At 40.3% G+C, this 25500-nt stretch overlaps 1 protein-coding gene and 1 long non-coding RNA gene across 5 annotated transcripts in view; one reads left to right on the top strand and one right to left on the bottom strand.

The window, feature by feature from the left end:
• Positions 1-745: 745 nt before the first annotated feature.
• LOC132597577 (uncharacterized) lies at positions 746-3044 on the bottom strand. The gene is made up of 3 exons (XR_009564482.1): positions 2993-3044; positions 1949-2127; positions 746-1863 (listed from the first exon to the last, which is right to left on the bottom strand). It is a non-coding gene; the product is annotated as an uncharacterized lncRNA (long non-coding RNA).
• A 202-nt stretch (positions 3045-3246) lies between these two features.
• PTPN4 (protein tyrosine phosphatase non-receptor type 4) overlaps positions 3247-25500 on the top strand; it is a 190182-nt gene continuing 167928 nt past the window's right edge. For 3 of the 4 annotated variants that reach the window (XM_030849640.2, XM_030849639.2, XM_060302610.1), the window contains exon 1: positions 3247-3589. The gene's annotated coding sequence lies outside the window, so the exon portion shown is untranslated. Of the gene's footprint in view, positions 3590-3981; positions 4169-25500 lie in introns of those variants that run through there. The other variant, XM_060302609.1, reaches the window with a different exon arrangement.

Genomic DNA, 25500 nt, shown 5'->3' with positions numbered 1-25500 from the left:
CGACAACAATTTTGCACATTAACAAAATTAAAATTTCAATTAATGTTAGGTATGTAATGTAGATGAAATTTTGCTGAAATTAAATTGTTCTTTGTGATGAGACTATGAAACTCACTGCTATGGTATGGTGTTTTTTAAAATTTTTATTTTTATATTGAAGTATAGTTGATTTACACTGTTGTGTTAGTTTCAGGCATAAAGCAAAATGATTTAGTTATACATATTCATATATCTATTCTTTTTCAGATTCTTTTCCCGTAGAGGTTATTACAGAGGATTGAATATAGTGCCTTACGCTATAGTGCCTACTTGGGCCTTACAGTAGGTCCTTGTTGTTTATCTATTTTATATATGGTAGTGTGTATATGTTAATCCCACCTCCTAATTTATCCCTCCACCCCACTGGTACGGGATTTTTTAGGCGAGCTTATAATAGACTTAATTACCCCAATATTCTGTATTTGAATTTCTGTGAAACTTTTGCACAGTGTGCCATGAGGACGCTTGACCTTCGTCTAGCTGGAAGGCTATCTCTACAAGGAGTATTCTATTTTTTTTCTCATTAGCCCAAGAAGGTTAAAATTATAGTTCTTGGTGCCAAGTACTAAATCAAGTGGCAGTGTTTGGTGACAAGGTGGTCATCAAAATGATCCAGAATAGGCATCTATTAATTTTTTAAAGGTTATAATTTAAATAAAAGCAAAAATGTACGCATTTTCAGAGAGAATTTGCAGAACGTACGATTCCATTTATACGAAATGTCTGAAGCAGGCAAATCCCTAGAGACAGAAAGTAGATTAGTGGTTATCAGTGGCTGGGGGAGGAGGGACTGGGGAGTGACTGCTAACGCGTATGGGGTTTCATTTTGGGGTGATGAAAGTGTTCTGCAATTAGGTAGTAGTGATGGCTGCACAACTTTGCAAATATACTAAAAAGCACTATAGTATGTCAGTTATATCTCACTTTTTAAAAAGTGACTTCACAGTTTTCCTAAAGAATAGTAGACAGATAGGAGGCTTCCATCCATTTACCTTAAATGATTCATCCTGTGCCGTTTCCCAAAGCAAAGGGTATCCCCCTCCTGTCCCTCCAAGGTTGAGACTCCAGCTATATTTATATTATAAGTGAGATTTCTATTTGTATGAAAGGTCACTGTGGTTTACGGATGAGGGTAGGAAGAAGGGGCTGAGGGAGAAGGTCTGGAGATAGGAAGGTTAGTTGGGGGACTAGTTACAAGGCTCTACAGGGCATCAACAAAGACAGATTCAGACCAGATGTGAATCGCTCAGAGACACAGCAGTTTACCAGGTTTGAAGCTGAGTAAGAGCCTGCTCTGTCTCAAGTACCTTCTCGAAATCCCACCAATTAAAGTTTTAAGCATTTCATTCTTTCAACAAACTTTTTGGACACCAGGCAATGTCACTGTCATCAGGCATAAGAGGGACACAAAGACGGCCAAGACAGGGTCCTCACCTCCAGCAGCTCCCCATGGATAGCGGCAATAAGACCCACACGGGGATGAGGATCCTATATTTATTTTATTTTATTCATTGTTTCTGGCTGTGTTGGGTCTTCGTTGCTGCACGTGGGCTTTCTCTAGTTGCGGCGAGTGGGGACTACTATTCTTTGTGGTGTGCGGGCTTCTCATTGCGATGGCTTCTCTTGTTGCGGAGCTCGGGCTCTAGGCTCACAGGCTTCAGTAGTTGTGGCTCGCAGGCTCTAGAGCGCAGGCTCAGTAGTTGAGGCACACGGGCTTCGTTGCTCCGCGGCATGTGGGATCTTCCCGGACTAGGGCTCGAACCCGTGTCCCCTGCATTGACAGGCGGATTCTTAACTACTGCGCCACCAGGGAAGCCCGGGATCCTATAATAAAATGTAATAAAATGTGATAAGAAAAAGGGAGGTATAAACCTAGAAGTATCATGTCAGAGGAGGAAGAAATTCTTACTTCCGGTGGCAGTCCTCTGTGATCTGCGGTTGGCGGATGACTTGACTGTTGACAGGTGGAGATGAAGGGAAGAGCATTTCGGTAGAGGGAATAGCATGAACAAAGGCACAGAAAACGGAGAAGTAGAGGCAGGAAAGCCTGTCTGGGAAGGACGGATGAGCACGGGCTGGAACTAAGCTCTGGGAAGGAAAGTCATTCGAAGAGGTAAAGCAGAGCAATACGGACTGACAGGCTGTCTTCTTAAAATGGAAAAACTGAGCCGGGGTGCGAGGGAGAAGAGGCTCAATAGAAAATGCCGTCTTTCACACATTTGTACAAATTTGCAAGGTTTCATCTTGCAAAAACCACCCCTGATTAGTGAACAGGCCTTTTGTCGGCTTGGAGGGAAAGTGATTTTTGAAAGGACGTTTTAAGAAGGCCGGCCCTGGTGGGGTGCTGAAGCTAAGAGCGAGGAAGAGCACGAAGGTGGCATCCGACAGGAAAGGGCTCTGACAAGAATGAATTTGGAAAGGAAATGTGACCGCCCCCAAATTCCCCCTGGCATCATTTCAGCTACCACCCAGCCCGCAGGCATCTGTCTCACCGCCAATACATTCGTACCATCAGTAAGATTTTAGAATGCACCTGGCTAAAAACCCCGGCTGGTAACACCCGGTTCATACGCGTGTTTAGAATGAAAGAATTCCACCTTTAAAAGCACACCGTTCCTGGCACACAGAGGCAACCAAACGTTTGTTTTAGAGATGAACGCTGTTTGTTCTTTGTTTCAGGGTCTATATTTAGGAGAGGAAATGATTCAAAACTGCATCCTAAACCTGTATCCTCTTTCAGCATTGAAGTGCGGACCACCTGGGGCCAAGAGGTCTGGTTTTCCTCTTCAAACTTGGGTTTTTGCCCCTCAGGTCAGTCGGTCCTGCGTGGGGGGGCGGCGGAGGGGTTTCGCAGTTTCAGTGACCAACAGCCGCGGGGCCACGGGGTGGAGCCACGGCGCTCCGCCCCCTCCTCCAGCCCCTCCCACCTACCCAGGTCCCGCCTCCCTCGCACCTGCGCGTCCCCCGCGCTCCGGCTTGTGCAGCCGCTTCCAGCCCGCGCCGGCGGGAGGGGGCTTGGCCTCGCCTCTCGCGAGATCGCCTCCCGTGGCCGCCGCCGCGGCTCCCGGCCGCTGACTGGCGGCGTCTGCGCAGCCGCCATGTTCGGTTGCTATGCTGTGGCCTGGGAGACGGGGTGTGCTTGAGGGAGGAGGAGACGGCGGGGGGGGGGGCAGGGGGAGGAGGAGGAGGGAGGGGCCGAGCGCCCGTTGCACGCTCGCACACAAACGCTGCCCGGGATTGCCGTCCGCCCGCTCGCGCCGCGGTGTTCCGCTCCTCCTCCTCGCGGCCCCACATTGTTCTCTCAGGACGCCGGGGTCCCCGGGCCGCCTTCTCCGCGGCCCCACTGCGGGGCTGGATTAGCTCGTCCCCGCAGGGAGGTGCGGGAGCGCGCGGCAGCCCCGCAGTATGAGGTGGTGCCGGCGGCTCGGGGCCGTGGCGCGGCCGCTGCGGCGCCGGCTGCTGGGCGGGCGCTGAGGGAGCCCCGGGGGCGGCGCGGCCGGGCCTCCAGGCTTTTCTTCTGCAGCCGGGAGGACGCGGCTGGGGCACGAAGGTAAGAGGCTCTGGGTCCCCGCCGGCGGCCGGCCCTGCGTGGCGCGCGAGGCTGGTACCTGCGGCCGGATCTCAGGGGAAGATGATGCTTTTTGCCCCCTCCCTTTCTTCGAGGGGCCTCTGCTCTCCGACCTCCTGCGGGTTTTGGTTGCAGTCTCTGTTGTGGGGCAGCCGGGGGAGAGAGGATGGAATGTTCCAGGGCCCCTAAACTCGAGGTGAGGTTTTAGAGTCTTCTGAGTAGGATTCTTTTTTTTTTTTTTTTTTTAATTGGCTCGTTTGAGCGCTTCCTGCACGGACATACCGTCCCTACCCTTGAAGTTTTAAAAAACCTTTTATGATTCTGCCGGTGCATACTTGTATTTAGGCATCTGCAGTTGAGCCAGAAGGAAAAGTTGAGGACGTGCGGATGCGTGTCTCATGGTTGCCTTAAGATGAAGCGGTTTACAGTGGCACGCGTGCGTGTACGACGGTTCTGGGGAACTTAGAAAAGGAGACTTTATGCCTGCGAGGCGTTAGACAGCGAACCACGGTGGACCAGTGCGATGTGTAGGATTTTCAAGCGCCTTTTCTAGGACAACCGGTACGTCTGCAATATACCAACTGCTTTTAGAGTCAGAGGTTGGAGTAATATTGGGTTGATGTGACCGGATCTCGGGCCCAGTTGAAACAGGACAGTTTAAGCCGTGTTTATGGAGAAGAAAAAAACCAAAAAGCCAAAGTATCCGACTTGTATAGGATGGTTTGCGTAAAAAGAAGACTGGAACAGGAAAGCCAGGGCATTTTTTATCCGGATTTATATACTTCTCATTTTTTTAAGGGGGGGGAGGAGATGACCTTAAAATAAATGATTACTCAAATCCCAAAAGGTGCTTAATGGAATAGAGCTAAATATTCGAGTTAAATCTTGAATTTGAGAAATTCAATCTACAGATTTTTTTTAAAAGGCTTTTTGTAAGCAAAAGTTTGTTTTCTGTACAGAGCTTTATTACTAACTCATAACAAAAGAGTGCAATCATTTTGTGGATCCCACCATTTTTTGTCAGAATAAATTTATGCTCCAGTTACCACAAAAGCCATTTTTATGTCTCTCTTTTTTTATGGCACACATATCTCTGTCACCGTTTTTCACTGAAACATGTGCATGGTCCCACAATATCATGATCTTGAGTGGTTTATAAGAAGAGAAACATGGTCTTTTTTTTGTATATGGGAATATTTGTAATTTAGCTAATCTGTTTCGGACATTTGGCAAGAGATTTGAAAACACAAGGAGCCATCACTCTTTTGTAGTTTTATTAATATTAATTGAGTAGGTTAAAGTTTAAGTTAGAAAAATCACAGGTTCCTCCAAAGTAGCAATGGATGAGGTTGTGGCTTTCTTATTGCCTCTAACCTGCTTAGATTCTAGGCTGTGGGTATTGAATTGTTTAAACCTTGTGGGGTTTTTTCTTATCTTCTAATTGAATATCTTTAAAAATGTCCCTAATAACTTTGTTACTTTAAATTTGTGACACCCAATTTCTAATTTAGGCTAGTCATAAAACCAGCATTGATTGAACACACTTGCTAAAAATACTTTCTGGGTCAGATGTACTTAGGATGCAGCCTCAGGAAAATTCAGTTGAACTGTTCTACTGTGACCAATGTACATTTCATTATTATAGAAGTACTTTAAAAAAATTATAGACTCTCACAATTAGATTTCATCAGTTCAGGCATAGAAGCCTAACTTTAATGTATAAAGTACTTCATGTGGGATAGTAATAAAAACTTTTTAAATGCTTTTTTTTTTAACTTATGTGACCCTCGTAGACTTCCTAAGCTCTGATTTGTATACTTGAAATATTTTAGTTTTGTCTGCTAAACATAATCAATTTGTATTTTAGTGTGACAATACAGTGTGCAGTGTTATCTATTTAGTATTTGTTTATGACTTATTCTGAGCTCTTTAAGGGGGGCCGTCTGTGGTCATGTTTTTGAGCAAATTATCTTTAAGGAACAAAGTAAGAATGCCAGATAATTTCAAGGAGACGCTTTTATTAATTGTTATTGAGAGGACTCCCTCCTACCCTCCCCCCTTCCCCACCCCCCAAATTTATATGGTCAGTTTTAAACAACAAGGAAGCTTTAAGAATATGGAGAAATCTTGTTTGGTGGATGTTTAAAGACAAATGTTTTAAAGCTGTCCTTTAATTGTTAGTTATTAGGAATGTAAAATTAGTGACCTCACTACAAATGGCAAGTCTGTGTGACTTAATGTGGCTAAGCATGAATTGTTGCTCCTAAATAAAATTTAGTATTGGCAGAAATTCACTGGTTCCAAACTGAGTTGAATTTTGTTGTTTTTCTGGGTAATAACATGCATGTTATGAAGTAGTTTATGCTGTAGTCTAGATTTGTCAAATTAGTTTACTGCGTTAAGCTGTGAAGCCTTGAAGATTGGTTTAGCATTCTGGAAATCCTTTTTATTGTTTGCCAGAAAAATACTGTAGGAGGAAGGTGTTATTTCTTCATTTAATATTCAGTTCGTAGCCCAGATGGTGAGAAGGAATATAGTGAAGTATTGTAGGATCTTCTCTAGTGGTGTGGAAGTATGGTACCTAGGAGCAGTGCAATTTATTTCTTTAACTTTGCATGATCAGTCAGTACAATCATATTTAAAATAGGATGGGAAATGAGAGGGGAAAATTATTACATTCTCCTCCATTTCATTAGAGGCAGTTTCCCCCCGTTCATTCTTCATTTCATTATTCCTGAGCCGAAACGCTGGAAGAGAGGTGCAAGTATTTGGTGGGAACAGAATGAAAATTAGGTACTGTGGATTACCTTGCCGGGAAGGTATTAATTTGGGTGAGTTATTGTGCTTGTATGTTTTAACAAGGAGGTTTTATAGAGGAGTAGGAAGAGAAAAGGATCCAGAGGGATGTGTTTATTGTCTGTTATGTGCCAGACAATGTAAAGGGGCTTTTCATGTTATCCCACATAATCATCAAGTACACTATCTGAGGTAAGTATTATGAATCCCCTACTCCCCCTCCCCTCCCCCAAATGGGGGCCAAGGGAAATTAAATAACTTGTCTAGGATCCCACTGCTAGTAAGTAGAATTCAAGCTAGGTCTGTCTGACTCTGAAGCTTATTCATTAGATCATGCTGTCCAGTTAAACTTTCTGCAGTGGTGGCAGTACTCTTATTTGGCATTGTCAGATGTGGTAGCCATTAACCACGTGTGGCATGGAGCACTGGAAATGTGACTGTCGTGCCTGACGACCTGAATTTTACTTTATTTTATTTTTTAAAATTTTATTTTAGTTTATTTTTTTAGGCTGCATTGGGTCTTCATTGCTGCACATGAGCTTTCTCTAGTTGCATCGAGCGGGGGCTACTCTTCGTTGCGGTGCTCGGGCTTCTCATTGCGGTGGCTTCTCTTGTTGCGGAGCTCGGGCTCTAGGCTCACAGGCTTCAGTTGTTGCAGCACACGGGTTCAGTAGTTGCGGCACAGGGGCCCTAGAGCGCGTGGGCTCAGTAGTTGCAGCGCGTGGGCTCTAGGGCGCATGGGCTTCAGTAGCTGTGGCGTGCGGGCTCAGGAGTGTGGCTTGCGGGCTCTAGAGCGCAGGCTCAGTAGTTGTGGCTTGCAGGCTCTAGAGCTCAGGCTCAGTAGTTGTGGCGCACGGCTTAGTTGCTCTGCGGTATGTGGAATCTTCCCGGACCAGGGCTCGAACCCATGTTCCCTGCATTGGCAGGCAGATTCTTAACCACTGCGCCACCAAGGAAGTCCCCGGACTTGAATTTTAAATTGTATTTAATTTTAATCAGTTTAAATTGAAATAACCAGATGTTACTAGTAGCTATAATATTGGACAGCACAACTTTAGATCTTTAGATCTTGCTGCCTAGAAAATCTTAAGTTTTTTTTTTTTCTTTCTTTCCAAGCTGCGCCATGCAGCTTGTGAGATATCAGTTCCCCTGCCAGGGATTGAACCCATGCCCCCTGCAGTGGAAGGGCAGAGTCCTAACCACTGGACCACCAGGGAATTCCCGATAATCTGAGTTTTGATATTGAATCTGCCGCTGGCTCGTATATGACATTAGGCAAGTTACTTAGTTCATGAGCCTCAACTTGATCCCTTGTGAAAATGAAGAAGAGGTTATCACTAAAAGATTATCTCCAGCATCCCTTCTTACTCTAAAGTTCTATGATTCTTATTAAAATGTACAGTAGCGTTTAATATTTGCAAGCATTATATCTGAAGGTCCCCTTCTCCTTACACTTCTTATATAAAGACTTTTGTTTGTTTAGTCAGTTTCTCTTTTTGAAAAGTGTATGTATTGATATAAAGCACACATAAAGGATAATGGATTATTTTCCCCCCAATTGTTTGGCGAAAACATTGTGTAACCAAAGGCAGTACTTTACCTTGGAACAAAGTTTGAATCTTTAAAGATCTTATTTTCAGCATGCCACTTACCATTTGAGAATATATTACAGTTCCCTGTTGCTTATCAATTGATTCCAAACTTGTTTGCTTGTCCTTAAAAGTTTTTTACCAACTTCATCTCCCTAACCCTGCTTCTCATTTTTACTTAAGAAGAAAGCATTCTTTTTCTTCCCCTTCTGCCCTTGTTTCTTCAGTTTAAACATTCCTGTCTCCAATCCATATGCCTCTTCTTTAAGTCTTCCAGAGAATTCACCTTTTTTCTGGAAGAATGCTGCTTAATCCAGTCATAATGATCAGCTTTTGAATACTGGTAATAAGTACCCTGGTGCTAATATATGATTGCTTAGATGTAGTTAGTTGAGTTTGTACTTTTTAAGTTTTTATATGTTGCCTACTGTGTGTCCTTAATGAACATGTAAAAAAATTAAAAATGGGGGTTGTTTCTTTTGTATTGCCTTACGAATTTAGTCCATTGCTCAGCAATTCTGCTTTTAAAAAGTTGCTAATAAAAAAATTATAAATACTGTAACAACATTCACCCTTAATCACTACTCTAAAAGATATTTTTGTTTCCTTCCAGGCCATTGTCCTATTGTATTTTTTTTGTAAAGTTGTATGGTAGAGATAACAATTTTGAGTTTAATATATTGGAAACATTGTATTGTAGAGGAAGAGCAATGTAGGGAAAAGGTGACAGACTTGGGGTTGGAATCTGGTCTCAAAAACCTTGGACGAACTGTTTAACCTCTGTGCTTACTTTCTTGTCTATGAAATTAGGATAATAATACTTGCCCTTGAATTGTTGTGAGGATTAGGATAATATATATAAAGCATCCAGCATTATTCTTTATTTTTTCATTTTTTAAAAAAATATTTATTATTTGTTTTGGTTATGCCCTGTCTTAGTTGTAGCACACAGGATCTTTGTTGCGGCATGCAGGCTTCTTAGCTGTGGCATGCAGACTTCTTAGTTGAGGCATGTGGGATTTAGTTCCCCGGCCAGAGATCGAACCTGGGCCCCCTGCGTTGGGAGCGCGGTCTTAACCACTGGACCACTAGGGAAGTCCCCCAGCGTTATTCTTTAAATAGAAGAGATGATCAATAAATGGCAACTGGTATTATTTTCCCATCATCGTGAATATAATTTAAACAATTGCTTAGATATTCAGGTGATTTATCAATCAGGTGATTTAGTCATTTACCTCTTGTTAAATATTTTGGTTGTTCCTAAAGTTTCCACTGTTATAATCTGCAGTGAATACCTTTGTGCTTACAGCTTGTTTGTAGGTTTGTTTCCTCAGTCTAAAACTCTACGACTAGGATAATAGTTTGAATATTTCTGTGCCAAGTCTCTCACAGAACAGTGGGTATTCTTGTTTAGGAAAAGATGCTAGTTTTATTATAAAATTATACTTCATTGTTTTAGTTAATGTATTTTGAAAATTTTGGTTTACTGGGGAATGATTAGTGAACATTGATTTGTGTGTTAATTAAACAGACATTTGAATGTCTGTTATAGGGATCACTGGTATACCGGTAAATAAGAAATGATTCTTGTCCTTGAGCTCAAATTCTAGGGTGGTAACATATGTCAACAAACAGTTACAGTTCAGAATGACAAGTGTAATAAGATCTGGGGAAAGGAGAAGTGGCATTTGAGCGATGTCTTGAAGGATGAGTTGGAATTGATCTCTGGGTATAGAGAACAGCAATTGCAAAAAGACAAGTATGAAAGGATGCATAGTGTGTTTAGAGAAGTGGTCTGTCTATGAGATGCATGTTGGTGTCTGATTTTGTGTGTGAATACAAATACAGATTTGTGAATCTGTGTGCTTGTATATGTGTGTTGACTGTGGTGGGAGATAAAACCTTGTGAGAGTCCTTGTTTGGTCTGTGAGCGCAGTCGTATTAAGACCTTTAGAATAGAGCTTCCCAACTGGGGTGCCCTGAATGGTTTACCATTGTGCCAGAGAATAAGGTATCTGTCAATGTATGTGACCAGAGCATACTGGACCCACCCAGGGTGGTTTCTTTTGACCTAGAATAATCTCTTTGACTTGTCCTAGTGTGCTAAAAATTATTATTTTCTTTGATGCCAAATTGGGAAAAGCATGGTTTTAGAGGCTCTTAGTTTTGAAGAGTTGATGGTACCCACTCACCCCCTGGCATTCTCAGTATATATAATCAATAATAAAACCAATACCAAACCTGAGAATAAACATAAAGAAAGTCCAGTCAAAGTCCTCCACTTTTCTCCTTCTCCCCTCCCTGTCCCCTGCAGGAATTGCTTCACTGTTTTGTGTGTGTATCTGAGATACCCTTTTTGGTGCTCCTGCCTGTCTTTTTAGTGCCCTATGGTTGGGAAGTCAGCGTTTACTTTGGGAGCAATTACAGGTATTTAAATGAGGGACGATAACTCCTGACTTCTAGATGATGATGCAGAGATACAAGAATGGTGCCAAAATGATGTTAGAAGGAGCAGAGAAGAAACCAGTTAGGATGCTCCTGCAGCGGTCCAGGTGAGAGATGATAAGAGCCAGAAATGAGCACGTAGGCCTAGAACTGAAAACTGACTAGGCAGTTTCACGAGAACTGAGAGTCCATTTGGATGTAGTGAAAGAGGAAGGCTGATGATGATGCTAAGATTTCTTCTTTGGGCAACTGGAAAGGGAAGACCAAATAATTTTTATTGAGTACCCATAGTGAGCCAGGCGTTTGGCTAGGCACCAAGGTTGTCATGAGTGCTCGTTGAATTTTAAAAATTAATTTATTTTGAAATAATTTCAAACATACAGAAAAGTTGCAAGAACAGCACAAAGAGCTCCTGAATCCCCTTCAACCAATTTCCTTTCCCTTGAACTATTCTTGCAACTTAAAAAATATGTTTTTGTAAGGCTTTACTTTTTTATAGCACCTTTAGTTTCACAACATGATTTAGGGGAAGGTACAGGGATTTCCCATGAGCCTCCTCCCACCCTCTCCTGTTTCCACACATGAACTTCAACCAGTTTTTAACACTGTACTACGTACACTGTGTGTATATGGAAGATAAGCCCACATCTTGCTGTGCTTGGCTCTCTGTAGTGCGTGCAGTGAGGCCTTCCCTTTCAGATGCCCGAAGAAGGAACCTTGACATTGTCTTCAACCCTTTTCCTCTTCTGTTATTGGATTCTCAAATTGCAGTGAAACTACCTAATCATCTTATTTCTGGTCTCTCATTTTCATCTCTACTTATGTTTCAGAGGAATGCACCATTTCTCATCTAATTAGACTTTTCTGAACCATTTCAGAGCAAGTTGCAGACCTGATGCCTGTCATTCCTAAATAATCTAGTGTGCTTTTACCAAAACATGGGCAGTCTCTTACATAACTCCCAAATCAGGAAATCAGCATTGATACAGCACTACCTTCAAAACCCCAGATGCCTACAGCTCAATATCAAAAAAAACCAAAACCAAAAACCAACCCAATCAAAAAATGGGCAGAAGACCTAAATAGACATTTCTCCAAAGAAGACGTACAGGTGGCCAAAAGGCACATGAAAAGATGCTCAAAATTGCTAATTATTAGAGAAATGCAAATCGAAACTTCATTGAATATTACCTCACACCAGTCAGAACGGCCATCATCAGAAAGTCTACAAATAATAAATGCTGGAGAGGGTGTGGAACATTCCCACTCTTGGTGGGAATGTACATCGGTGCAGCCACTCTGGAGAACAGTATGGAGGCTCCTTAAAAAACTAAAGAGCTACCGTAAGATCCAGCAATCCCACTTCTGGGTGTATATCCGGAGAAAACCATAATTCGAAAAGATACATGCACCCCAGTGTTCATTTGCAGCACTATTTACAATAGCCAAGACATGGAAACAACCTAAGTGTCCATCACCTGATGAATGGATAAAGAAAATGTGGTATATATATACACAATGGAATATTACTCAGCCATAAAAAAGAATGAAATAATGCCATTTGTAGCAAGATGGATGGACCTAGAGATTATCATAATAAGTGAAGTAAGCTAGGCAGAGAAAGACAAATATCATATAATATCACTTACATGTGGTTAGGGTTACCAAAGGGGAAAGTGGGGCAGGGGGAGGAATCAAGAGTTTGGGATTAACAGATACACACTACTGTGTATAAAATAGGTAACCAACAAGGACCTACTGTACAGCACAGGGAACTATACTCAATATTATGTAATAACCTATGAGGGAAAAGAATCTGAAAAAGAATATATAGGGACTTCCCTGGTGATCCAGTGGTTAAGAATCTGCCTTCCAGCGCAGGGGACGTGGATTCGATCCCTGGTTGGGAAAGGAAGATCCCACATGCGGTGGGGCAACTAAGCCCGCGGGCCACAACTACAGAGCCCATGTGCTGAGGAGCCTGCACGCCACAACTAGAGATCCTCCACACCGCAACTAGAGAGAAGCCTGTGCACCACAACTAGAGAGAAGCCCACGCGCAGCAACGAAAGATCCCATGTGCCACAACTAAGACCCGACACAGCCGTAAATAAAGTAAATAAATATTTTTTTAAAAAGTATATATATACACACACATATATAATTGAATCGCTGTGTTGTACACCTGAAACTTACATAATATTGTAAATCAACTGTACCTCGATAAAAATTTTAAAAACAACCCAGAGGCCATTCAGAGTTTTCCACCTCTCCCGGTAGTGTCTTCCTTTCCCTTTTGGTCCAAGATCCAGTTCAGGATCACACACTGTGTTTAATTGTCATGTCTCTTTAGTTTGGAACAGTTCCTTGGTATTTCTCTGTCTTTTATGGCCTTGACTTTTCTTGTGCTGTGAGATGTCCCTTAACTTCGGTCCACTCAGTAGTTGCTCGTGTGTGGACTGAATGCGTGTTGCCAAGAATTACCATAGGAATGGTGTGCTCTTCGTAGTGTATCACTGGGAGGCATACGGTGTTGTCCCACCACTGGCGATGTTTAACCTTGAGCACCTTACTGAGTTCATTTCTGCTGGGTTTCTTTATCATACAGTCATCATTTTCCTCTTGTAATTGGTAACTCTTTTGTGGGAAGATTTCCAAGATTTTGTTAATGTTCTATTCCTCATCAGACCTCTGCCCACTGGCTGTCAGTCCACTGATGCCTCCTGCCTGGATCAACCACTGCTATGAAGGTTGCCACCTGCATTTATTAATTGATTTTTTACTGAAAAGTTTTCTTTCTTTCATGTATTTGTTCATTCATTTATTGATGTAAATAAATAAGGGAATTTATTTCTTTATTTACATCAATATATACCCATGGATTCCTGTTCCTATTCAGTGGGTTTTATTAGTTATTATAATTTTATATTTTATTTTGATGCTTAAATTGTCCTAGATTTGGCTAGTGGGAGCCCCTTCAAGATGGCTCCCATCTTTTTGACACATCCCCATCCTTTGAGTATTTCCTTACTTTCTGGCACATCAAGATGTTCCAGACTCATTTTGTACTTTTCCTGTCCCAGCTCTGGAATCATCCATTGGAATCCTGATTTCTTTTAGTGGAGGTGGTATTTAGAAACCAAAGTTTGGATGCTCAATGTGCTCATTTCTGCTGGGGTGTCCTTACATTTAGGGCAGACAGAGCTAGGAAATATGTGTATATATGTACACATCTGAATCTCTTTCTTCATCTCACTGTGTGTATATTTTAAAAGTTCACACTGATGTATCCATTTCCAGTCTAACACTCCAGGTTTCTTTCTGTCTTTCTAGTCTTCCCATCTCTATATTTCTACGTACCATCTTCAGCAGTGAGATTCGGCTCCCATTGTCCTCAGTACATTTACTTACTTGCTCAGTCCCCTTGTAACTGCTGGTCTCCCTGCCCCAAGCTAGTTGTCTCCTGCCTGCCACCTCGAGGCCCATGCATGGGGTCCTCAGGGCATGCTGTCAGTTCTGTGCTAGGAAGGGAAGGGAACTTCTCATTTAACCTTTTTATTTCCCTCATTTAATCCAAACAAAAATTTGTCAGAAAGGTGTTATCCCCAGTTTTAAAGGATAACAAAGCTGAAATTCAGAAAGGTGTGTGACTTTGGACGTATTACCAGTAAATAGCAGAACAGATATTTTGAATTCAGATGTGCATGACGTTGAAGCATCTTTTTTTCCCCCTGTACTGACTGAATAGCCTCCAGCTTCCTGAAAATAGTTGGGAATTCAGAGTGTCAGAATTTAGGGTTGTATAGGTGGTAGTTGAAGCAGTGGATGTGACTGTTACTGCTTATGAATTGTGTGTAAAGTTAGGAAGAGGGCCACTGGCAGGGCCCCCACCAGCATCATTTAAAGGATAAGGGCTCAGAAGAGAGAGGAGAGTCCAGTTGTGTGTGGGGAAGGTGATGGAGGAAGGAGTTACAGGAAGGTGTCAGATGCTGCGGAGAGATGAGAACAAAAGTGCTTTGAATTTGACTGATGGAAAGTTATTATGACCTGAGCTAGTTGGTTTTCAGGTGTGTTCAGGCAGGCCACCTGTATCAGAATCAAATGAGCTACTGAATAAAAAATACCCATTCCGCAAGTTTCATCTCAGACTGTATAGATTTTTTGAAAGGATGAGTGAGGAATGCGGAGGTGATCACACAGGGAATCTGCCTTAATGCTACTGTTGCTACAGTTATTCTGAGGTATAGTAAAGTTTGAGATTCACTGTAGCAGAAGAGTTACAGTAGGGGGTGTGATAAGAAAGTACATAGAGGAAACTAGACGTATGGTGAACGTAGACTAGATAACGCTAAGAAATTTGGTCATAAGGGGAAGAAGGAAGATCTCTTAGGTCATGGAGGAATAGGGAACAGAATCAAGAAAACTGTTTTTTTTTTGGTCGCGGCTTGCGGGATCTTAGTTCCTTAACCAGATATTGAACCCGGGCCCCTGCAGTGAAAGCACCAAGTCCTAACCACTGGACCGCCAGGGAATTCCCGAAAAAATATCTTTTTTTTTAAGATTACATATACCTTAACATTTTGGGGGGATTAAGAGAAAGAAACTGTAGTGATTATTTGAAAGATGGGTAAGAGAAACTGTGTAGCAACACCTAATATCAAAGAAATGCCCTGAATGAACTTCAGTAGGCATCTGGGCTAGCTCCCTGCCCCCATTTCAAATGATTACCATCTTATGGTGAGTTTCAGAGTTATTCAGGAGTCATTGTTAATCTTGTTTTATTATTAATTTAATGTATATATTGCCTTTTTGTGAGACAGTTGTTAAGTATGGCTACTTCATTCAAATTTCAAAATAATATAAAAAAGCATATATTGAGACTTCTTAGTACTACTCTGTCTCTGTCTGTCCCTCCCTTCCCTGCTCTCTATAGGTAAACACTTTTGTTTTCGTGTATTTTACCAGTATTTATGCTAATAGAAACAAAATATAAATTATTGTTTCCCCCTACCTTTCTATGTAGAAGGTAGCGTACTATATTAATGTTTTATTTAGTAATTCTTTCATTTAAAATATACCTTGGAGATCCTTTGACTTCCATATACAGAGAACTCCCCACTTTTTTCCTTCTTTTTTTATGTAAATATAGTGACATATTCTGTTGTGTCGGTATACTATTAGGCTAACTGATCCTAATTATTTAAACTTTGACTCTGCTTTAGTTTTTTATGCCCTTTTTACTTGTGTAACTCCCTCACTTTCACAACTTCTGTGTGAACTAGTGCTCCCATGAGACATTTTTCATTAATGACCTGCCTTACTTTCTTTACCTGAAGTCCTCTGATGCCTAGTTGGATAAGCCTTTCCAACTTTGTGGCCAAGGAAAAGACTTCCTGATTTCAGTAGCTCAGATGAAAAACTCAGTAAGAAAAAGAGAAAAGGACAAAACTAATATTCATTGAACTGTACTGGATGTTTTAATGTATGAGATTGCATTTAGTTCTCCCACCAACCCTGTGGAGTAGGTAGTGTTATCCCCTTTTTATAGATGAAGAAGCTGAGGCTCAAAAAGCTGAGTTGTCTAGACCTTCACAGCTAGAAAATATCAGATTTAGGTTTTGAAAGTAGGTTAATTTGAGTCCAGAATCTGTGTCTTTTCTGCTGCTGTCCTATTTTCTGTCTCCTACTTTTGAATTCCTGAACTCCAGTCTTACAGCTGGAGTGCCTTTCATCAAGAACCGTGAAAAGAGACATGTTTCCCTACTGTGTGTTTCCGACTGCTGGGATGCCACCTGCTTGTCTGCCCTCTACAGCTAAGGCCCTGCTGGCCTGGGGCACTGCCTTGCCTGCTACTGTAAGCTGTGGATATCATTTTCTCATTGCCTGTCCCAATAGCCTCTCATCAGCACTGTTGAGTTTCCCTTTCTACCCTCATTTACCTTGTTGTAGCCCTGTCACCACTTGGCAGTATGAAGCTTGGGCACAACTTATGAAATTGTGAGGGATGATTTTTTTAAAAGGTCATCGTGTCTTGTCTGGACTTTTGCAGTAGTCTCCTTAAAGTGTATTCTGCCATTGGTTTTGCCCTTTTTTTAACCCTCCTCTATACTATAGCCAGAGTGATCTGACATGCACATCTGATCACTTTATGCCCCTATTCAGAATTTTTTTTATTGCCTTTCCATCTGTGTGTAAGATAAAATCTAAACTCATGGTCAGCCCCTATCTACCTCTCCAAACCTCACTCCTGGTATTATCTGGTATGCACAGTGCCTTGCATATGATATGTGCTAATTAATATTGACTACACTTTGAGTGAATAGAATAAATGAGTTTTCCAAGGAGATTAAAATTTGGGAAATAATCAGTTTTTAAAGTAAGGTTGGTGTTCCTTTTGTCTGTTTCTTTTTAAGGTATTTCTTATTGCATGGAAGTAAAATATTTTTACAAACTCCAAGGATTTCCGAATTGTTTTACTTACATTGGAATTTTACAACTCTACTTGGTTTATTTATATTTCCAGCTGGATCCATACTACAGTCAGTTACTATGGCGACAGAAGCTACTAGGGAAATGGGGAATCTTCACTGGAAAGGGTTTTGTGATTTGGAAAAGTTCTCCCAGGTGATTCTGATCTTGTGACCCACCTTGCGTCCGGTTATTTTTATGGTTTTTGGTCTATGTTAGCATAATTGTTTACAAAAGAATTGTGTAGGTCAACAGTTCCTTACATGAAATTCTGAGATCCCCAAGCCCCTGAAAAACAGAAGTTTTTGTAATTAATTTGGCAGCCAAACTTGACATATACTGATGTGAGGCTCTTTATACATTATTTATTCCACTTAGAGTGAACATTCTTAAGGTTCTCTACAGAAGTTTTAAATAGCAGTATGGTTAATACAGGGTGTTACCTAGACAGACCCAACCAAGAATGTTACTTAATATAAGGTAGCTGTGCAGTATCACCTCTTTATAATTTAAATATTCTGAAGTTCAAAATACTTTTGAAGGGGCTTCCCTGGTGGCGCAGTGGTTAAGAATCCACCTGCCAATGCAGGGGACATGGGTTCGAGCCCTGGTCTGGGAAGATCCCACATGCCGCGGAACAACTAAGCCCGTGCGCCACAGCTACCGGGCCTGCGCTCTAGAGCCTGCGAGCCACAACTACTGAGCCTGCGTGCCACAACTACTGAAGCCCGTGTGCCTAGAGCCCGTGCTCCGCAACAAGAGAAGCCACCGCGATCAGAAGCCCGTGCACCGCAATGAAGAGTAGCCCCTGCTTGCCGCAACTAGAGAAAGCCAGCAATGAAAACCCAACACAGCCAAAAAAAAAAAAAAAAAAAAAAACCCACTTCTGAAAGTGTTTTGAAACCAGAGGTTTCAGATACAGGATTGTAGACCTGACCCAATTTTTACTACCACCAGTTTCCTTAGCAATGGGTGATAAATGGCACTTTGTTTTATTTTGAATGTCTTTTTAGTGATAATGTAGTTGGGCTTTTTAAAAAAAAATCAATGATTTCATTTCTTCTTGCAAACAGTCTGTAAATTTTTTGTTCATTTATCTGGTAGAGTCTTAATTTTTTTTTCTTACCAATTTATAATGTAGACATTAACTGATTTTTCTGTGAGCACAGTAGCTTGCTTGTACCATATTGTAAGCTTTTTGTATGTAGCATATCGATAGGAAATACTGCAAGTCGAACACCCATGTGTCACTGCTTGTAGTGTAAGGGAGGTGACTGTGTTCCTTTGCTCAAATTCCTGTGTTAGAGTGAAAACTAAGGTTTTCACCATGGCCACCAAGGCCCACGTGACTCGTGGCTCCTGCTTTCTCTCTGACCCTGTCTCTGACCCCTCTCCTTATCCACTTTTCTCAGGGTACACTGGCCTCTTTGGTGTGCTCCATGTCACGTCTTCTTGTTGTTCTTCCCTCTGCCTGAACACCTTTCTAGGCACGGGCTCCGGGCCAAGCATCCATATGGCTCACTCTTTGACTTCCTTTCAAGTCTGCCAGAAAGTGAACTTCTCAGTCGTGCCTGCTCTGAATACCCCATCTATCTAAAATTGCTCCCTGCCCCACATTCCCTGCTCACTACTTTATAACATATATGTCATTTTTTTCCTTTCCTCATTAGAGTGGAAGCTCCATAAGGGCAGGAGCTTTTATCTTGTTTTATTTGTTGATATAGTCATGTTGCTTTTCTCTGTCTGGCACATTATGGAACATTCAGTAGATAATTTGAACAAGGGAAGGGTTAGGGGAAAGTAAAGAGGAACATTAATTGTCTAACATGTATAGACACTCTATTTGAGGCTTTTATTTTGTATAAATTTCACAAATTTTTATTGATGAAATCAAAATATAGTAATTGAATATAATATTTTGTTGTATTGGTCTAGTAATGAGAAGAATATAATCAGTTTTTATGGGATAATATTTCCCTTAAGTAGGGTTCAAAGTTAGCATCCCCTCTCATCAGATCAATTGAGAATGTTCATCTGTAAAAACCATTCTTAACTCGTGACCCCAAAACAGACAGTGAGCAGGTTTGGCCTGTGGGCCATAGTTTGCTGGTCCCTGGACTGTGCGACTTTTGCCCAAATTAATGCAAACTCCTCCTCAATACGGTCCCAAATATCTTTCCACCTATAATTGTTGCTGTTCCTCTGATGAATTGTTTTCCATCTAACTGGATTACTGTTGTTTCTTAGATTTCTCTGGTTTCTGAGGCTTTTAATAATACTCTGTTTTAATTCTGGTGTAACTAGAATATTTTAATAAAAGCATAATGCGCAGTTCCAAATTTTTTCCTAAAGTCAGTTTTGACTATTTAGAGGCAGTAATGATGATGATAATATGGCTAACAGTTATTAGATACTTTTAAGTGTCAGGTGCTGTGCTAAAGGCCTCTCATGTATTATCTCATTTCACCTCATAGCAACTCATTTTATAGATGAGGTAACTGAGGCACAGAGCGGCTCAGCAGCTGTCCAAGGTCATATAGGTAGTAGGGATTTGAACCTTAAAGCAGTCTGATTTCTGAGCCCACAGTCTTACCTATTACGCAGTATTCCCATGTGTACTAATAGTTTGTATTTTTATAGTCTTGGCCCCTTTGCAGAGTGCCTTCTCTTTTAATCTAACTTTATTTGTGAAAGACTGATAATCAGTTCTTTACAACCAAAAAAAGGATCCATGAGAACATGAGGCAATAAGTAGGATTGGATGGTATTATGAGGAGATGTAAAGTCAGTAGCTTTCCCACTGTTTACGCTTTACCCCAATTAAGAGGTATCTTTTATATCATGCTCTTGATAGCTTGTCTTTTACACTATTCTATTTTGTTAAAAAACATAGGTGTTTGATCCACTAATTTGATTTCATAGCCAATGAGTTTCAAATTATAGTTTGAAACATTTCATTACAGTTAGATGCTGTAAACTCTATTGTTTGTGTTCAGTTACAAAGAAAATTCTGCTTATGTGAAACAGTTGCTTTCTAAAGGAAGGATAGAAACTCTAGAGGCCAGCTTTCTTTCTCCATTTCTTTCTTTCTTTCTTTCTCTCTCTCTCTCTTTCTTTTCTTCCTTCCTTCCTCCTTCCTTCCTTCCTTTCTTTCTTTCCTTCCTTTCTTCCTTTATTTTTTTCTTTCCTTTCCGTCTAAAAATGCTCTACGCTAAACCCCTAACTAGTAAGAAAATAGTTTTTGCTGAATAAGAGGGGAACACCAAAGCCCAAAAGATGATACCACATATACTACACGGCTGGCCCTTTTTAGACAAGAAGAAAGCAATTTGCATTGGCTGTTGGTACTTTTGAAGGATTGACTTTATTTTTGGAGTCTCCTATAGAAGAGACTAGATCAGAAATTTAGAAAGTGAAGATGGAAAGAACTAGCGGCTGCTGAAGTTGTTTCTAGTACTTAGGCAACGAGCTACAGACAGGAGAGACAGTAGTTCTTTGACTCACTAGGACAGTTTGTTTTATATCTTTTTTTAGTATACTGTTTCACTGAGTTATTTAAAGTCTCTTTCCCAACTAGACTGTGAGCTCATTGAGGGCAGAGAGCTAGATGTATATATATTTATATCTCTAGCATCTAGTGTTGTGTCTAGTAACTAGGAGCTGCTGACATGTTTACATGAGTAAACAGGTGTATTGAGGGCCCAGGATTAGGGAACTCTTTAGAGGCCTTAGCGGGTTAGGTCTCTCTCTCTCTCTCACTCACGCACTCTCACAAACACACAGTACTTTCAATGCTATAATGTATAAATAGGAAATAATGAAATGTAAAATATTAAGTAACAGAAAAGGAAGAGCCTCAGGTAAATAAATTTGATGCAAGAAATAGTTCAGATTAGTCCTGTGTTTATAGTTCACAATGAATATGGTATTTATTTTGGCATGGTAATTCAGCATTCTTAGAGGTCAGTAGCAGTTGAATAAAGGGTATCAGAGGACATTTGGAAAATGCTGCCTGTATATCAGCGAATCAGTGTGCATGTCCAGTGCTCATGTCTCAGGTGATTGGTTTGTGCATGATTAACTGAGATATTTTTTTGCTGTACTATACCATTTGTTAAATAAGAAGCTTCATGTTTAAGTTATTGTATAATAACTACTATGCAAATGTGTTTGGTATATTAAATATATATAGAGAAATTTTAGATCAAAACTATTGCTACATTTGATTTTTTTTTTTCCCCCTTCTACAGGGTAACAGTGTTCTAGCTCATAGTATTTATTTATTTATTTATTTAGGCTGCACTGGGTCTTAGTTCCAGCATGTGGGATCTTAGTTGCGGCATGTGGGCTTTTAGTTGCGTATGTGTGCAGGATCTAGTTCCCTGACCAGGGATCGAACCCAGGCCCCCTGCATTGAGAGCACGGAGTCTTACCCACTGGACCACCAGGGAAGTCCCTATAGCTCATAGTTTTAACAGTACTGTCCTAAGAGAATCTGGCCTATTCAGTGTTATATTGCCAAGTTTAGTTCAGAGGGCTGAAGGAGCCTTCACTGAATAAGTGTTATAGCAATAAGCTAAGTTATGCAGTCCAGTACTTACAATACCAACATTTTAATTTGTAGTTACATCCATATAAGAAATTAAGATTGTAGCAAAGCATATGGTTCATTGGAGAACATCCCATACAAAATGATAATGGTAAGGGATTGTCACTTATCCTGAAAACTTTTTGTGAGTGGTTAATTGCTTCATAATTTTGGATAACAAAGGTTTTGTTTTTATCTGCTTGTTTTAAGTGTGAAAACAGAATTTGAAAGGAATTTCTTTTTACTCTTTCCTCACAACTTTTTATTTTGAAAAATTTCAAGCTTACAGAAAAGTAGCAAGAATAGTATATTGAACACCTATGTACTCTTCATATAGATTCACCAATTGCCAACGTTTTGCTACTTTGCTTTATCTCTCTCTGTGTTTATATATTAAAAATTTCTGAACTGTTTGAAGGTTGCAGACATCATGATCATAACACTTTACCTCTAAATGCTTCAGCGTGCAAACATGCATCTTCTAGAAATAAACACATTCTCCTGTATAACCACATGATCACACTCAGGGAATTTAACATTGACACTATATTATAGTACATTGACATTGTACTATAATCTGAAATACATTCTGTGTTCAGATTTCTCCAGTTGTCCAAGTCCCATAGATATAGATACAGATATAGATATGACTTTTTTTTTCTGATTCATGATTGGATCAACGACTACACATTGCCTTGCATTGTTACGTCTCTTTTAATCTACACTGCTTCCCCAGCCTTCTTCTAATCTCTTTCTTCTCCCTTTTTCCTCATGCCCCTCACATTTTTGAAGAATCCAGGCCAGTTGTTTTGTAGAGTGTCCCTCAATTTGGATTTGTCTGATTGCTTTAATTTATTTTTTTCATAATCAGATTCAGGTTAAACATTTTTGGCAGGAATATTGCATAGGAGTTGTGCTCTCAGTGTGTAACGTCATGGTGCCTATTACGGTAGTTTTGGTGAGGTTAGATATGATCGTTTGGTTAAGGTGGGATTTGACAGATTTCTCCATTGTAGGGATACCTTTCACCCTTTGTAAGTAATTAGTGGAAAAATACTTTGAGACTATGTGTGTATCTTGTTCCTCAATAAAATTTCACCCAGTGATTTTATCATTCATTGATGATTCTTGCCTAAATCAGTTATGGTAGTTGTAAAATGGCAATTTTCTATTTGTGTTATTCTACATTTATCATTTGACATTATTCTACAAAGAAGAGTTTTCCCTTCCCTGACTTAAATTAGTATCAGTTTAGACCTATGGATTTTTGTTTTATTCAGAGTATTATCTATTCTTGTTACTATTTACCTTAAAACTTAAGTTGTCTCATTTAACTGGTGGGAGCCCCTTTTAACTGCCTCTCATGTTTTTTTATTTCTTCCCATCAGATTTTTAGGACTTCTTTACTTACCAGCACAAGAGATTTAGCCTGACCTTGTATCTTCTCTGCCCCAGCTCTGGAATCAGCCTTTTCTCCCAAGAAGTCCTGGTTTCTTTTAGTGTGTAGTAGTATATAGGGCGTTATGTACGTTCAGTGTTATTGGACTATTGCTTCTAGGTTCTAATAGTGGACAGAGATAGCAAATATATGTAAATTTTAATTTTTTTAAAAAAAGTTTTATTTGAAGTATAACTGGTTTACAATATTGTGTTAGTTTCAAGGCGTACAGCATAATAGTGGTTTGGTATATTGCAGATTGTACTCCATTATAGGTTATTACAAGATAATGAGTATAATTCTCTGTGCTATACAGTATATCCTTGTTGCTTATCTTTACATGCAGTAGTTGATATCTCTTAATCCCATATCCCTCATCACTGAGTATATTAGTGGTGGGTTTGTCATAAATAGCCTTTATTATGTTGAGGTATGTTCCCTCTATACCAACTTAGATTAGTTTTTATCATGAATGGATGTTGAATTTTGTCATATGCTCTTTCTGTGTCTGTTGAGATGATGTGATTTTTTTCCCCTTCCTTTTGTTAATGTGGTGTATTACATTGATTAATTTGTAGATATTGAACCATCCTTGCATCCCTGGAATGAGTCCTACTTGATCATGGTGTGTGATCCTTTCTATGTATTGTTGATTTCGGTTTGCTAATATTTTGTTAAGGATTTTTGCATCTGTATTCACCAGAGATATTGACCTGTAATTTTCTTTTTTTGTAGTGTCTTTGTTTGGATTTGTTATCAGGGTAATGGTATCCTCATGGAATGAATTTTGGAGGGAGTATTCCCTCTACTTCAGTTTTTTGGAATATTTTGAGATGGTTAGTTGTTAGCTGTTCTTATATGTTTGGTAGAATTCCTCTGTGAAGCCATTCAGTCCTGGACTTTTGTTTGCTGGGAGTGTTAAAATTACTAATTCAGTTTCACTACTAGTGATTGGTATGTTTGGATTGGTTCAGTCTTGGAAGATTGTATGTTTCTAGAAATTTATCCATTTCTTCTAGGTTGTCCAATTTGTTGGCATGTAAATGTAGTATTTTCTTATGGTTTTTTTGTATCTCTGTGAGATCAGTTGTAATTTTTCCTCTTTCATTTCTTATTTAGGCTCTCTTTTCTTGATGAGCCTGGCTAAAGGCTTATCAATTTTGTTTATCTTTTCAAAAATTCAGCTTTTGGTTTCATTGATGTTTTCTATTGTTTTTTGTTTTGGTCTCCATTTATTTCCCGTGATCTTTATTATTTCCTTCCTTCTGTTGTCTTTCAACTTTGTTGTTTTTCTGATTCCTTTAAATGGTAAGTTAGGTTGTTTATTTGAGATTTTTTGTTTTGTTTCCTGAGGTAGGCCTGTATCACTCTAAACTTCCTTCTTAGAACTGCTTTTGCTGTGTCCCATAGATTTTCGAAAGTTGTGTTTTTATTTTCATTTGTCTCCAAATATTTTCTGGTTTCCTCTTTCACTTCTTCATTGACCTAGTGGTTTTTTAGTAGCATGTGTTTAGTGTCCACGTGTTTATGTTTTCCCATTTTCCTGCCCTGTGATTGGTTTGTAGTTTCATACCGTTTTGGTCAGAAAAAATGCATGCTATAATTTCTGTCCTCTTAAATTTGTTGAGACTTGTTTTGTGGCCTAGCATGTGATCTATCCTGGAGAATGTTCCATGTGCACTTGAAAATAATGTATATTCTGCTGTTTTCAGACGCAATGTCCTATAGATATCTATTAAGTCCAACTGGTCTAATGTGTCATTTAAGACCACTGTTTCTTTACTAATTTTCTGTCTGGATGATCTGTCCATTGATGCAAGTTGGGTGTTAAAGTCCCCTACTGTTATTGTCTTATTGTCAATTTCTCCCTTTATGTCTGTTAATATTTGCTTTATACATTTAGGTGCTCCTATGTCAGTGCATATATGTTAATGAATGTTATATTCTCCTGCGTTGATTTCTTTATCGTTATGTAATGCCCTTCTTCATCTTTTGTTATAGACTGTTTTAAAGTCTAGTTTCGCCAGCTTTCTTTTCATTTCCGTTTGCTTGGAATACCTTTTTCCATCCCCTCACTTTCAGTCGTTAGCTCTGAAGTGAGTCTCTTGTAAGCAGCATATAGATGGGTCATTTTAATCGAATCAGCCACCTCATGTCTTTTGATTGGAGCTATTTATTTATTTATTTTTGGCTATGTTGGGTCTTCGTTGCTGAGCGCGGACTTTCTCTAGTTGCCGCTAGCGGGGGCTACTCTTCGTTGCAGTGTGTGGGCTTCTCATTGCAGTGGCTTCTCATTGCGGAGCACGGGCTCTAGGTGCGTGGGCTTCAGTAGTTGTGGCACGTGGGCTCAGTAGTTATGGCTCGCGGGCTCTAGAGCGCAGGCTCAGTAGTTGTGGTGCATGGGCTTCGTTGATCTGCAGCATGTGGGATCTTCCTGGACCAGGGCTCGAACCCATGTCTCCTGCATTGGCAGGCAGATTCTTCACCACTGTGCAACCAGGGAAGCCCTTGATTGGAGCTTTATTCCTTTGACATTTAAAGTGATTATTGATCAATAAGTACTTATTGA

Source organism: Globicephala melas, chromosome 7 (genome assembly GCF_963455315.2).
Source record: "Globicephala melas chromosome 7, mGloMel1.2, whole genome shotgun sequence".
Taxonomy (NCBI): domain Eukaryota; kingdom Metazoa; phylum Chordata; class Mammalia; order Artiodactyla; family Delphinidae; genus Globicephala; species Globicephala melas.
Note: the sequence above shows the minus strand (reverse complement) of the source record. Positions and strands in the feature narration are given on the sequence as shown.